Genomic DNA, 16,207 nt, shown 5'->3' with positions numbered 1-16,207 from the left:
TGTCAATAGAAAAGGGCTACCTGGGGGCCAGGCATATCCAACATGGAGACTCCATCTTCCCTTTTATCGTAACCATGTGTACAGTAAAGAAATGGGCAACATGGCACAGGCCAGGCAGAGAACCTATGATACAGCCTATCTTGTATCGGAGAACCTGATACAAGATTAGGCTGGGAGCTATCCATTTTTCCCACCTTATGCAAAGGGGACACCTGGTCTGACCAATCTTTCACATCCTTTGTAAATCAGACACTGCCTCTTCAAGCTTATCTATAAAACTTCCTGCATTTCACCGCATAACTGGCAATCCATTCAGGACCCTCTCTCTGCAGGAGAGAACTCTTCTCTTTCTTTTGCCTATTAAACTTCCTCTCTTAACCTCACTACTTGTGTGTCTGCCTGATTCCCTCTGCCGTGAGACAACAAACCTCCAGTAAAACCCCAGACAATGAGGCTGCTTCGATGTTCACTGTAGATTTCTTATAGATGTGCTTAATCAGATTGACAAAGCTCCTCTATTCACAGTTGTCTGAACATTTATTATGGCTTGGTGTTAAACATTATTGAATGAATTTATTGGATCTATTGAGATGATTATAATTTTAAGTATATTAAATTTTTGAATTACATTGCTTAAGTTTCACATGTTAAGTAAATCTTGTATTAATAGGATAAACTCTACTTGTTCATAATATATTTTTCTCTAGTGCTGAATTCAAATTTACCATTACGTGTTTCAGAGTGTTTGCATCTGTGTTAATGTGAAATGTTGGACTATAGTTTTCTTTCTTTACCTGTCTTTGGTATCATGGCAATGTGGACCTCATAAGATGAATTAAGATTTGTTTTCTCCTATTGTGTTTTTGGACGACTTTAAATAAACTTGCATTATTTCTTTCATATATAAGTGTACTGTAGAATTCACCACCAAGGCATTTAAGTTTCTTTTTGTGTGATGGTTTTTAAACTAACTATTCCATTTTCTTAAAATTATGTTGCTATTCAGATTATGTATTTCTTCTTGAGTAAACTTCTATATTATGTGTTATCGTAGAATGTATATATTTCATTTGGTTTGTCAAATTTATAACCATAAAATGTTTATAATATTTCTGTTTATTTCTTATAATCTCTGTGACATCTTTACTGGTGCCTGTTCTTTCATTGCCCATATGGTAAGGTTGTGTTTCTACTTTTTTCTCCCTACCTGTGTTTCTCCCTCTCATCAATTTGTTTCATGTTTAATAAATTTTATTAGCATTGTAAAAACTCACTTTTGTTTACATAGTTTTTTTCTCTTCTGATTTGTGAGTTTTTTGATTTTGTAGGGGCATCTACTCCTATATTAATGCACAATTTTGCTGACTTTGGGTTCAATATGCTCTTCTTTGTCTACTTTATTAATGATAGAAACTTAGGTCTTAATTTGAGATATTTCTTCTACAGGCAATTCTCCTGCCTCAGCCTGCCGAGTAGCTGGGATTACAGGCGCACGCCACCATGCCCAGCTAATTTTCTGTATCTTTGGTAGAGATGGGGTTTCCCCACATTGGCCAGGCTGGTCTCGAACTCCTGACCTCGTGATTCACCTGTCTCAGCCTCCCAAAGTGCTGGGATTACAGGCATGAGCCACCGTGCCCAGCCTATAAACAATTATTATTACACATTTTTCCAAGTATTTAGTTTTATGTTGCAGATTTTGATATATTACATTTTCATTTCATTCACTTAAAAATACTTCCTAATTGCCCAGATGATTTCTTCTTTGGGCGACAGGGTGTTTAGAAGGTTATTGTTTAGTTGGCTGATATTTGCAGATCTTCTAGATGGTGTCCTTTTTCTTCTGTTTTGGTCAGATAACGTTTTATGTGGTCTTAAATTTTTAAAATTTTTATTTTACGGTTCAGAATAGGATTGATCTTGTTAAACATTCTCTGTGGCTTGTAAATAATGTGTATTCTGCTGTTTTGGTGAAGTGTTTTCTATAACTGACAATTAGGTCAATTTAGTTCATAATATTTCTCAGGTTTCATATATCCTCAATGATTTTCCAAGTTTTCAATCAATTTCTGAAAGAATGAATGTGGAAAATCAAATTATAATTGCAAATATGTTATTTCTCCCTTTAGTTCTATTTTATTTTACTGACTATGAAGGCTCTGTTGTTATATTCATAGGTATTTAGGATTCTGATATCTTTTTGATGACTTACCCCCCTTTGTCCTTATGAATGCCCTTCTTTATATTTGACCATAATGTTTACAATATCTGACTTGTCTGATGTTAATATAGCTATGTCAGCTTTTCTGATTAGTGTTTATGTGGTATATTGTTTTCCTTTTATTTAGCATTGTGATGTCTCTAGTGGACACATTCTATGGTGACCCTGAATGAGTCACATCATTATGTCGTTTCCTTTTCTTGAGTATGAGCAGAACCTGCAACTTACTTCTAATTAATGAAATAGGTGGTAGGATGTTAATATCTTTATTAGGTTATACTATATAAGTCTCCATTTTAGTTGGCTGAAGAGGGAGAGATCCCTTGTTGTCACTGAGGAAGTAAGCTGCCTTGCTGTGAGAGGGCATATGAGAAAGCCCCTGGAGTGTAGCTGAGGGCCAGCAAGAAAACAGAAACTTCAGTCCTACATCCATAGTGAGAGGAATTCTGTCAAGAATCAGAATGAGCTTGGAAGCAGATTATCCCTAAGTCAGGCCCATAGATAAGAACACACTGATGGACTAACTGATGACTTTATTGCAGCCTTGTAAGATGCTGAGAAGATCCAGCTGTGCTGTGCCCTTCCTTATTCCTGACTCACAGAAATTGTGAGACAATTGTATTGTTTTAAACGATTGTATTAATTTAAAACACATAATGCAAAACTAATGCAGTTACATATACAGGTCTTTTGTGTGTATGGTTGTTTGCTTTTTGTAGATAACATTACTTTTTTATCTAGACTAACAATTTTTGCCTTTTTACTGGAGTTTTTAGAATATTTATGTTTATGGTAGTTTTTTTATATGTTTGCTTTAAATCTACCTTGTTTATGTTCTCTTAGTTTCATTTTTGCTTTGTTCACTTGTTCCTCTTTTCTGTCTTTTAGGTAGAACTTTTATTAACTTAGAAAATTTTTTTTTTATCTCAATAGGTTTTTGGGAAACGGGTGGTGTTCAGTTACATAAGTAAGTTCTTTAGTGGCAACTTCTGAGATTTTGGTGCACCCATCACCCGAGCAGTGTACACTGTACCCAATGTATAGTTTTTTTACCCCTCACCCATCTCCCACCCTTTCCCTGAATTCCCCAAAGTCCATTGTATCATTCTTATGCCTTTGCATCCCCATAGCTTAGCTCCCACTTATGAATGAGAACATACGGTGTTTGGTTTTCCCTTCCTGAGTCACTTCACTTAGAATAACGGTCTCTAATTCCATTCAGGTTGCTGCAAATGCCATCATTTTATTCCTTTTTATGGCTGAGGAGTATTCCACAGTGTGTGTATATACATATACACACACATATATGTGTGTGTGTGTGTATTGGTGAATGTATATATACCACAATTTCTTTATCTACTTGTTCATTGATGGGCACTCGGGCTGGTTCTGTTTTTTTGCCATTGTGCATTGTGCTGCTATAAACATGCATGTGCAAATATCATTTTCGTATAATGACTTCTTTTCTTCTGGATACATACTCAGTAGTGGGATTGCTGGATCAAATGGTAGATTTACTTTTAGTTCTTTAAGAACTCTCCACACTGTTTTCCATAATGGCTGTACTAGTTTACATTCCCACCAGCAGTGTAAAAGTGTTCCTGTTTCACCACATCCACACCAACATTTGTAATTTTTCAGTTATGGCCATTTATGCAGGAGTAAGGTGTTATTGCATTGTGGTTTTGATCTGCATTTGTATGATCATTAGTGATGGTGACTGTTTTTTCATATGGTTGTTGGCCATTTGTCTATCTTCTTTTGAAATTGTCTACTCATGTCCACAGCCCACTTTTGGATGGCAATTGTTTGTATGTTTCTTGCCGATTTGTTTGAGTTCCTTGCAAATCCTGGATATTAGTCCTTAGTCAGATGTACAGAGTGTGAAGATTTTCTCCCACTCTGGTTATTCTGCTGATTCTTTCTTTTGCTGTGCAGAAACTTTGTAGTTTAATTAAGTGCCATCTATTTATCTTTGTTTTGGTTACATTCGCTTTTGTATTTATCTTTGTTTTGGTTACATTCGCTTTTGAGATCTTAGTCATGAAATCTTTTCCTAAGCAAATGTCTAGAAGGCTTTTTCCAATGCTATATTCTACATTTTCAGGGTAGGTATTGTATCTTGGAACTCACATTGTGTCTTTCTTTCTCATCTTTCTTATTTGATGGCCCTCCTAATATAATTTTTATGTGCACAAATTTTCTGTCTCTAAACATTTTGTTTGTGTTTTTTTTCTTTTTGTTTTACACCCTGAGAGTTTTACAACTTTATTTTACAAATATTATGATGAATTTTTTCTTTTGGCATTTATATTGTAATATCAAAACGTGTAATTCTTGGTCAGACACGGTGGCTCACACCTGTAATCCCAGCATGTTGGGAGTCCGAGGTGGGAAAATCACGAGGTTAGGAGATTGAGACCATCCTGGCTAACGCGGTGAAACCCTGTCTATACTAAAAATACAAAAACAAAATTAGCCAGGTGTGGTGGCGGGCGCCTGTAGTCCCAGCTACTCAGGAGGCTGAGGCAGGAGAATGGCGTGAACCTGGAAGGTGGAGCTTGCAGTGAACCGAGATCGCGCCATTGCACTCCAGCCCGGGTGACAGAGTGGGACTCCGTCTCAAAAAAAAAAAAGTGTATTTATCTATTGCTTCATTTTCCAGCAGATGATATACTTTCTTCCTAAATGCTTCAGAAAGTAGCAATTTAAAATTTTTTTATTTTCTCCTACATTGTTTCAGCGCTTTTTATTTATTTTATTTATTTTGTTTTGGAGTTTCCTTATCCATTAACTAGTGACTACATATTTTTTAATAGTTAAGAAAAATAAATAGACTGGAAGTTCTGTACACATTAGCAGGATTTTCTCTTTTCAGCATAACTGTAGGCCTAGAACAATTGTGCTGGGTGACGCTAGATACCAACAAATGTGGTACAAATCCACATTTACTGGATAGGTCAATTCACCTACTTTCGAGTCTATTCTAGGACAGAAGAAAGGACAGGGAAAGTGGCAGAGCGATTTCCACTTGTTGTTTCCTTTTTCATTCCACCTGCCTTTCTTTGTTCATTCCTTCCCTCTGTTGAACTCCCGTTTTTAAATCCAGAGTCTCTTTGAGATTCTGCTTGGGTAAATCAGCACCTTTTCTGGGTGGCAGTACTATTGAATTAACTCTAAATCTATGCCCTTAATTTTTAAAATTATTATCAGAAAATAGCTGCATGCTGTTACAATTAACTTAGTTTGCATATGCATATTGAGCATTTTTGCTAAATTAGAGCAAACTTTTAAACTAACACATCTGTGTTCCATCAAATTCTAAGGCACAAAGTTATTTTATTTGAATGAAAAATTATCAACATCCTTATTAATAATTGATTACAGGTTAAATTTGTTTTTGCTTTACTTAAAAAAAAAAAAAAAAAGCCACATAGCAGCCATTTACTCCAAGGCAGAGGAAAATAATTATCTACTTATTATAAAATCAAAATCAAATCCCTAAAATGTACCTTTATTATTTCACAAAATTATTTACTATATATCAATTATTTACTATATATCTTTACTTTGTGCTAAGTCCTCACATCTCAGAATAAACATTCTCTTTTCTACTATGTTCTGTCTTTATTTTCTATTATGCCAGAAATGGCTCTGTAATGAAAATAAAATGGAAAACGTGTCTACTGATATTACTTTAACTGAATATTATTGGCCAGCAAATATAATATTTTTTAATTTGTAGATGTAATGCACTATGGGAAAATCACTCTATTCAAATACTGTATATGATATCATTTAAAAATGTAATATTTTTCTTATAGGCTTGAATAGGGAATGTCTTGATCATGAATATTTATCCTCTTGAGGCATCTTCCAGAGAGTTTATCATGAAATAAACAGTTTTTCAATACAAAATTTGATTTGAGTCAATATAGATTATTGTATTAACAATATAAAATGAAATCAAAGAAATTTTCTAGTTAACACCAAGTGAAATACAGAGAAAACAATTACATGGAATGTATTAAGTGTTTGATATACTTCTTTTAATAAAAAACATGTTTTAAGTTCTAATCTCTGCTGGGACTCAAATTCACATTGTGCATTTTCACATTTATTGGTTTTCTATAGTTGAGTAAAAAATCACTACAAGCTTAGTGGATTAAACAACACATATTTATTACCTCACATTTCCATGGGTCAGGAGACTAACTAGGTCTTGTGATCAATGTCTCAAAAGCTGTAATCAACATCTGAGGTGTGTAGGTCTTCCTCCAAGCTCACTGGTATCAATTAAATATAAAACCAGATATAGATAAACTTTATTCAAAAAGACTATTGCAGAAGGCAGAATGCTCGAAACTCTGAATCTACAAGTGTCTAAAAATCAAACAGAAAAAGAGTTTTCTTTCATAGAGAAACATCAGCAGGACTGGTAAGAGCTTTGTGTGGGAGAAGAGCAGGCAGTGGGCTGAGCAGAATGCTTCAACAGAAAACGTTTCTCTCAGCAATCTGGTCGTTCTTGGAATAAGGTGTTAAAGGGTTGTTATGTACTTTAGTGCTTTTTCACTCTTAAGTAGTGACCCAAAGTTTAGAGGCCCTAGAGGAGGAAACAGGATTGAATAAAATTTGATCAAGTCAAAGCAATGAATACGTTATGGGTAACTGTGAGCAATTGGTCAGATTCGGGATCAGCACACACCCCATCCTCTGTTGTTTACCACAAACAAAGTTTGTCCTAAAAATGTATTAGGAATGAAATCAGACTTATTGTGAAGTTAAGGTTTCTAAAATGATTTCTGGGTTGGGTTGGCCTTCATGTTCTTGTTAACTTTTAGGACTAGGTGTGCAATTTGTAAAGTATGTTGTTGTACTGACAGCTGCTGGAGGATCTTCATGGTTAGGCATTAGGTGAGAGGCCTATAATAAATAGACAAATAATGAAATGAAATAAAATAAAAAGAATAAATATTGACATTTGAGCAGGGGAAGAAAACCAATATTTAAGATTTGAAGGGACATTGGGCCTGAAGTGTCCTTAGATGGCAGCATGAGGATGCGAAACATCTGACAAATGTTTCAGTTTGTTGTCTGAATATTTTTGGGGAAGACATAAACATTAAAGAGATTTCAGGGAACATATGCATACTAGTCACTTCTGACCACTGCATAAATGTCCTCTTTAAAAGCTAGATCATGTCCAATGTTAGATAATTGCAGAGGACCACTTTCTAAAGTTTCTGTACTTCTCTGGCAATGATGTTGATAGTTTCAGTGAAAATTCCTGTAGTTCTGCTTGTTTTCCAGAGAATAGCATGGAAATTGTGGGAATTTCAGTGAACTTACTGAGTGGTCATATAGCAGTCATGAAAGTTGCCCATAGAAGAACTGCTATGGTAGATAGCCTTTTAGGTCTACTCTCAATTTCTTAGATTTTTCTTCTAAAGCTTTCTGAGAATTTGGTGGAAAATGAAAGCCAGGACCTCCTTATAGGACTAGGATTTTTGCACCTAGTCTTGCAATTGTAAAACATTTTGCAGACCTTTTGGATCATCTAGTGCCTGAAAAACTTAACTCAGAAGTAACAAAGTGGTTAAGATCAGAAAAAAAGTGTATTTTAAAGGTTTAATAAAACCTACTTAGATTAGCCAGATCACAGGATCCAGTCCAACTAGCAAGGAGACAGTGATGAATGTGTTTGTTTCAAATAAAATATGTCTCATTAGGGAGTCTATAGAGAAAATATTTATGTATCCTTAAAATTAATATGTTAAAATCTAATCCCCAATGTGATGGTATTTAGAGATGGAGTCTTTAGCAGCTGATTAGGTCTTGAGGGTTGAGTGCACACAAATGTTATTAGTGTCCCTTTACATGCCTTTAAATTCCCCCAGAAAGCTCTTTTGTTCTTCTGCCACACAAGGACAGAAGAAGATGGCCTTGACTATGAATCAAGAAGAGGGTTCTCAGCAGAAGGTGAATCCCTTGGCGACTTGATCTTGAACAGGTCTGCCTCCAAAACTGTGAAAAGCAATGTTTGCTGTTTAAGAAACTGAGTCGGCCGGGCGCGGTGGCTCAAGCCTGTAATCCCAGCACTTTGGGAGGCCGAGACGGGCGGATCACGAGGTCAGGAGATCGAGACCATCCTGGCTAACACAGTGAAACCCCGTCTCTACTAAAAATACAAAAACTAGCCAGGCGAGGCGGCGGGCGCCTGTAGTCCCAGCTACTCGGGAGGCTGAGGCAGGAGAATGGCGTAAACCCGGGAGGCGGAGCTTGCAGTGAGCTGAGATCCGGCCACTGCACTCCAGTCCGGGCGACAGAGCGAGACTCCGCCTCAAAAAAAAAAAAAAAAAAAAAAAAAGAAACTGAGTCTATGGTATTCAGTTATACAGAAATATACAAAGACAGGGCTATGCAGGGTTCCTGTGTATAACTGTCCAATAGATTGCTCTTTGGGGTTTATGAGCTCTTTTGATGGAGTCATTGTCCTGTAAAGTTCAAAAGATAAGAGTTCCCAGTTTTTTTGTTTTTGTTTTATTGTTTTTTTTGTAAGACATTCCTAAGTGTGCCATGTAAAATTAAATTTTCGGTTATCTGAGTCTATTACATGCATATAATAAGATGAGGAATATGTATTCTTGTATCCTGTAATAACGTAGATATTTGCGTTGGTGAGAAATCAGGTGCAATTGCAAATACATACGCTGATGAAAAGAACCTTGTTTATGTTCAGGTAGAAACAAATGTTGGCCTTTTAAAAGGTATTAATGTTGAAGGGTGTTCCTTTTGAAATCTAGAGGGAGAAGATAAAGTTCCTTGTGCTAACACAAAGATGCCTTTGAATCAAGACAGGTTTAGGAATTTGGGGGAAACTAGAGGCTTCCAGAGGAAAAAGAGTACATAACCAGCAATTAGAAATAAGACTGTAAGATTGTGCTATGAGTTGAGTGAGGAAATAAGATAGATTGGGGATCTTTCGAATAAAGGGGAGTCATTTCACTTAGTGAAGGGAAAACAGCTTCGCTAAGGTGAAGAGGAAGGTAACACAAAATAAGAATCTTTATGGAAGGTTGTGTTTACAATGAGGAGAAGTATGCAGACAACAAAGTTATCACTAAAGGAGATAAAGAAGAAGGATACAGTAAAGGACAAATGCAATTCTGAAAATAAGAAATAAGCAAGGGAATCCTAGGTTGTCTTGTTCTCACATATAAAGTGGAAAATTACCTCCTCCTCATGATATCTACTTGTTCTGAAATTACTGGAAAAGCTGTATACTTATGACACTATCTGATTCTAGGAGCTCCTGAGAGATAGTCTTAGTTTAGGTCTCCCATTGGGATGGACTTCCATTCATACTAGATTTTGTACCTTTTTAGTTGAGTAGTATGAATGCAAAGTTAGATTCCCTGATGTTTGGCAACCATGCTAGTGATAAGAAGAATGATGTAAATGTCCTTCCTGCAGAGTTTGACATTAGCTCTCTAGTGATGCTCTCTTCAGAATACTAAATCTTCATTTCTTTGATTGTGGAGTGGTTTGGATGGGAGATGGGAGGAAAATCATCAACCCAACCTGCTGAGATTAATGATGGTTATAATTAAAATATATCTTTTGCAGTATTTTAGAATGTCTGGGTAGACTAGATTAGAATCTTTGAGAGTTCAGGCAGTATAGGGAGTTCTCATGGACTGTCCAGTTGTCCAGTTATTACTTCATGTGCAGACAGTTGAAATGACCTAGCAGGAGTGGACTCAAGGGAAATCAGAGATAAGAGCAATGAGAAAATGAATTATTTTAAAGTTTAGTCGTATTTAATTCTAATAGTCCATTAGGTCTTTCTATCACTCTAGATGACTGAGGATTAAGATAGTGTAATTTTTGAGATAAATGGATAATTCTTTAACTTACTTGTATTACTTTACTTTTGAAATGAGTCTCTCTGTCACTTGAAAGAGCCAGTGGAATTTCCCATGTGGAGAATACATTTTCTAACAAAATAGTATGGCAATGACGCTTTTACAATGGGAAGCTTCAAGGCAGTGAGAGAACATACAGAAGATACTTAAGAAAATATTGATATCCATGATATTTAGGTAAATGACTAAAATCTAATTACCAGTTAAGAAAATGTCTTGCTAATAGATTTAGCTTCCTTTCTTGTCTTTACATCTTCACTAGGATTATGTTTTCAACAGATAGGGTACAAAGACAGCACCAGACAGAGAGTGAAATTTGCCCACCAATGTCGGCAGAGGATTTTATTTAGTTTCTCCTTTCCATGGTGAGTGATCTTGTTAATGTCAAAGACTAAATCTAGGGCAGGGGAGCCACATGGTCAGTTGAATGTCTTCAAAGTCCAACTGGGTGGTTAAAATATACAACTTGGCCATTTTTGTTCATGGACTTTAAATTGGAAGATTTTAAATTCCTCAATTAGGGGTCAGATTGTAAATATAGTAGACTTAAAATCTTGACTGATTGTACTGAGAATGGAACAGCTTTCTGAGATACCTACCTAAGCATATCGATCAATTAGTGAGTTTCCTTTTATTTTAGGACTATTGGCACCCATATGTGTTTCTACCTTGAGAATGGCCAACTTTCTTGGCTATAACAGAACTTCTAATATGTCGGACATATGTTTTTCATTTTTAATTGATGTTCCTTGTATTAATTATGTTTCTCTAGAGATACAGGACTAATAAGATAGATAGATATATATATGAAAGAAAAGTTTTTAAGGAATATTGGCTCACACGAAGGTGAAGTCCCACAATAGGCAGTCTGCAAGCTGAGGAGCAAGAAAGCCAGTTTGAGTTCCAAAACCTCAGAAGTAGGGAAACCGACAGTGCAGCCTTCAGTCCATAGCTGAAGGCCTGTGAGCCACTGGCAAACCACCAGTGTAGGTCCAAGTGTCCAAAAGCTGAAGAACTTGATGTCTGATGTTCAAGGGCAGGGAACATCAAGCACAGGACAAAGATGAAAGCCAGAAGATTTAGCCAGTCTAGTCTTTCCATGTTCCTCTGCCTGCTTTTATCCTAGCCACACCGGCAGCTGACTAGATGGTGCCCACCATGATTGAGGGTGGGTCTGCCTCTCCCAGTCCACTGACTCAAATGTCCACTCTCACAGAAACACCCAGGAAAAATACCTTGCATCCTTCAGTCCAATCTAGTTGACAATATTAACCAACACACCCCCTCTATGGTCAAAAATCTTTTTGTTTTTAATAACATACCACACTCAGGTACTACCTAAAAATCATATATACTTGCTATGTAAATGATAACTCTTTTTTCTTCAGCCAGAAAGATAGCTCTTATGGGAGCCACAAATTCAGTGATTTGAGATGACTCTGAAACAGATAGAGGCATATATTGTATGGGGCTTACAAATCTATAATGGGATATTGCAGCTTGATATTTCCTCCTAAAGGTGCAGAGATATGAACCATCAACAAAAAAGGGTAAGGCCTGGATTTGCAAGGGCATTCTCAACGTTCAGGGAAGACAAAGGTTGAGGCTTGATTGGCTGTAATACAACCGTGTGTTTACTTCAGTTGAGAAAAGGAGGAGCATGATAGGATTGAGTTGACAGCAATAAACACTGATGTGAGAAGAAAAGAGCATAAGGGTTAATTAGAGGTGAGCTTAGAAGTCAAATATTTAGAGTGTTATGTGTTAGAAGAGTCTAAATTGCATGAGATACATGATGTTCAGGGTAAGACCTAGCAAAGGTCTACTATGGCTTCAACTATTTCTGCTCTTGCTACCACTGATCATATATAAGTAGGACAAAGCTTGAGATACAGGGTGTAGGACTAAGCTAAAACATCCCACAAGCCTGTAGTTTCCATTGCATTTTTCAGATAGGAAACCTAGGGTACGTCATTTTCTTTCATGAAAAATGAGGGAGAAGGCAAGGAGTAATTAGGGAATTCCAAAGTAAGGGTGGAGGAAAAAAATGTTTTTAGAAATTCAAAAACTTTTATAGAGTGATTCCCATTGCAGAAGTTTAGATATAATCTCCTTTGTTATGAATATAAATGGGATGACATAGCAGAAAAGTTAATAATCTACATTCCACAATAGATATTTAGTCTCAGAAATCCCTGAAGCTGACTCTCGGTTTGAGGTAGGGAATAATTAAGAATTGTATTGATAAGGTCTGGGAATAAGATTTTTTCCCTCAGGTCTAAATAGTAGGGGGTCATGAATTGAACTTTATACATTGAGACCTTATGTTACTTCTGTTCTAATGTTTTTAAATAAGTACTGTGTGTCTTCTAAAAATTCTTGAATAATGTAAATCAAAGAAAGATAAAAACAACATATTGGATGGGAGTTGAATTGCAACGTTAAGCCCAGCTTCTTTTGATTTTTATTTACTGACTGGGCAAAATAAATGGGAGCTTCTGTAAATACCCAGGGTATGACTGTGTAATCATATCCTTGAATTTTCCGTGGAAAGGCAAATAGGTATTAGGAATTAGGGCAAAACGTTATAATGAAGAAAGCAATAGAGCAAGTCAACAAATATAAATAACATGGTGTTAGAGGGTATGGAAGCAAGAAGAGTATTGGGGTTTGGGACAAAAAGAAACCTTGATTTTTTAAAATTTTATTTATGGCTCACAAATCTTGATCCAATTAGAAACTCTTTCTATTAGGATATTTTACAGATAAAATTATGTGTTACACGGGCTGGAGGTAGAAATAAGGAGCTCCTTGTCAAGCAACTATTGAATACTAAGTCTGAAACCTTTAATTGCCCCAGATTTTAGTGTACCTTGTTAGATTGAGATGCCAAAGTGAGGTTTACATCCAGTTCTAAGGACCCTGCTTCCTGAATATGCCCTGCCTCTGTTATTCCTATAGTACAAACTAAATCAAGTATGTGAATGGTCATATTTAGAATTTGGAGATTGTCATTGTCAAGTGTTTGGGGAGTTATAAGTATGTGAGAAAACTGGAGTGTTCTATCAGAGATAATAGAGGGCAAAGAACAGTGAAATAAAAGACTGACATTTCAAAGGTTAGTCCCTCAGGCGAACATGAAATATTAACAGTTTAACTAGAAAATACATTTCTGCCAATAGATTAACAATTATTCTGGATTAAGAAAAAGCTATGCTAGGAATTATGGAGTCCAAGAAATACAAAAGGAGCCAACTAAGGGGTAATACAGCTTACCTTCTTACCTCACCAGAGAGGGGGTTTGTGTTCTTCAAGGAATTACCATGGGTAATTTTGAGGTGTTCAGGTTAGGGTAGGTAGCTCTGGTGTCTACCAGAAATGGGAGCATTCCCATTCATTGGACTTATCATTCCCCCTATAGTATTAAGAGTATCTTGGGGCAGGGAGGAGCAGATCTCTTGGGAGGGAGATACTGAAACTCCTGTGTTTGACATTAAATACTTTAGTGTAATTGAGGCTGGCTCTACGGATTTGAGATAATTTTCCTTAGATTATTTAAGTTGAAGAGTCATGAGCTTTTATGATTTAATTTTAATTTTATAAGCCCATCCTACATCTTCATGATGTGCTAAAGCATAGATTTCAGAGTGAATGACATTTTGGCAATGGATATGATATAGTAGCCTCATAATTCTGCATAGAACCCACTAATAAAGCTGATAACTAAGCAGAGCATCCAGGTCATCTAGGATTATCTAGCATTAGGCCTGATTAATTCTTCCAGATGTTTTCTGAGTGGTGCCTATAATTAGTGACTAATTCATTTGTTTGTTGTTTATACTTTTGACTATTTAACCAGTCTATTTTTCATGGGAAGTTTCTAAGGATGGAATCTAAGATTTTTTTTCTAGTCTTCTCAATTCTGTGATAGGCCTTAGTGAATTTTTATTTAAGTAAGTCTGTTGACTCTTATCTATTGGTCTCCTCAAACCATATCTGTGGAACTGACAAGAATTGAGTTAACTGGTAAATGTCTGAAAGCTCAGAATAACATGACCCTAAGACCCTAAGACAAACTTGAATTATGTAAAAAATTTCTGTCTGTATTGGCATGGGTCAGGGAAGTTCTTTTTTTTTTTTTTTTTTTTTGAGACGGAGTCTTGCTCTGTCGCCCGGGCTGGAGTGCAGTGGCCGGATCTCAGCTCACTGCAAGCTCCGTCTCCCGGGTTTACGCCATTCTCCTGCCTCAGCCTCCCGAGTAGGTGGGACTACAGGCACCCGCCACCTCGCCCAGCTAGTTTTTTGTATTTTCAGTAGAGACAGGGTTTCACCGTGTTAGCCAGGATGGCCTCGATCTCCTGACCTTGTGATCCGCCCGTCTCGGCCTCCCAAAGTGCTGGGATTACAGGCTTGAGCCACCGCGCCCAGCCAGGGAAGTTCTTTATTATAACAAAGAAGTCAGATCAAGACCAAAGCTTAAAATTAACTTATTGAGAAGAGGGCAACTGAGTTGCTGCAGTTTCTTGTTCTCAGGGTATGAGAACTGGAGGAACAGGACCAAGGTCTTGAGAAACTATAAAAAAAAAAAAGGGGGAGCTAGCAAAGTAGAAACAGATTTAGATAGGGGTGGTTAAATACCAGGATGACAACAACATGATTGAGAGAGACAGGAGGATATTTTGAGGTGGGGAGAGATAAGGAGAGCAAAAGGAGGGAGGTGGGAGTATTTCTGAGGTTGGGGAACATAAAGTAGTAAAACAGTTGATACAGCTGATCTTCGAGAGACTGAATACCTTCAGAGAAATAAGATTGTTCTTATTGCACAGCCTAATTAAAGTTAGGCTAAAATGCGTTAGAATTCAATAATGTGAATAGCCATATGCAGTCTCTCTGAAGAAAGCAGATATTAGATATTGGAACAGTATATATAATCATACGTGTGTGTGTGTGTGTGTATACGTGTGTGTGTATATATATAAAATACAAATTATATACAAATAATATATATATATATATATAGACATACAGGTTTGCTGTATCGCCCAGGCTGGAATGCAGTGGTGCAATTAAAGCTCACCGTGGCCTTGAACCCCTGAGATTAACAGATATTCTTGACTTAGCCTCCCCAGTAGCTTAGGACCACAGGTATGAATGTACCACATCTGACTAATTTTTTTTAGAATTTTTTTGTAAGACAGAATCTCATTATCGTGCCCAGGCTGGACTTGAACTCCTGGGCTGAAACAATCTGTCTGACTCAGCTTCCCAACATGCTGAGATTACAGGAGTGAGCCATAGCATCCAGCCAATTATTAACTTATTTGCTGTAATACCATGAAGTAATTAATTGCACACTTGTCTCTATGTTATGGTTTTAATGTCCATGAATGTAAATTTACATATTTTATCTAAAATTTTTATTACCTATTCGTAATTATGTGAAAGAAGCCTGCCACGTTACTATACGATTACTGCTGCATAATGTTATTCCAAAGGAAGCGCCATGAGTTCATTTTGTGAGAATGAAATTATATGCAGTATAAGGCTGAACAACAAAATATTCTGCCTGCCACCGCATCTGGCCAGTAAACAGAAGGTTTTTGTGTGTGTGCATTTATCATGGGGACAGGAAGCCTAGTAAAAATTTAAGCAGACCATCTAATGTCCTGGCTTTCCAGGATGGCTAGAAAATGTAGAGACTGAACAAAAGATGGTAAGCATAGAACAAAATAAGGTAGTTAAAAAGTAAGATAATTTGTAATAAAGGTGGCATGTAGAGGTTAGAAATATTTCCTTGGCTTTTAAAAGTTCCTGCAAAATATTGTGTTTATAAACTGAGATAATTATTTTTAAGGATCTGGAACTAAGTATGTAGGTAAAAATGTAAAGAAACTAATAAGCATGAGAAGAGAGAATGGAAACCAAAGACATTTAAAAAGAAATAACTGAAAAGCTCTGTGGGCCCAGGCACGAACTAACCTTGAATTCCAAACTGAGACATTTGAATTTTATAATACACCAATGATTATGATGATTCAGCTTCTAAATTAGTCTTCGGTTA

This window comes from Trachypithecus francoisi, unplaced genomic scaffold (genome assembly GCF_009764315.1).
Source record: "Trachypithecus francoisi isolate TF-2019V2 unplaced genomic scaffold, Tfra_2.0 Lachesis_group16, whole genome shotgun sequence".
In the NCBI taxonomy this organism is placed as follows: Eukaryota; Metazoa; Chordata; class Mammalia; order Primates; family Cercopithecidae; genus Trachypithecus; species Trachypithecus francoisi.
This window is presented reverse-complemented; position numbering follows the sequence as displayed.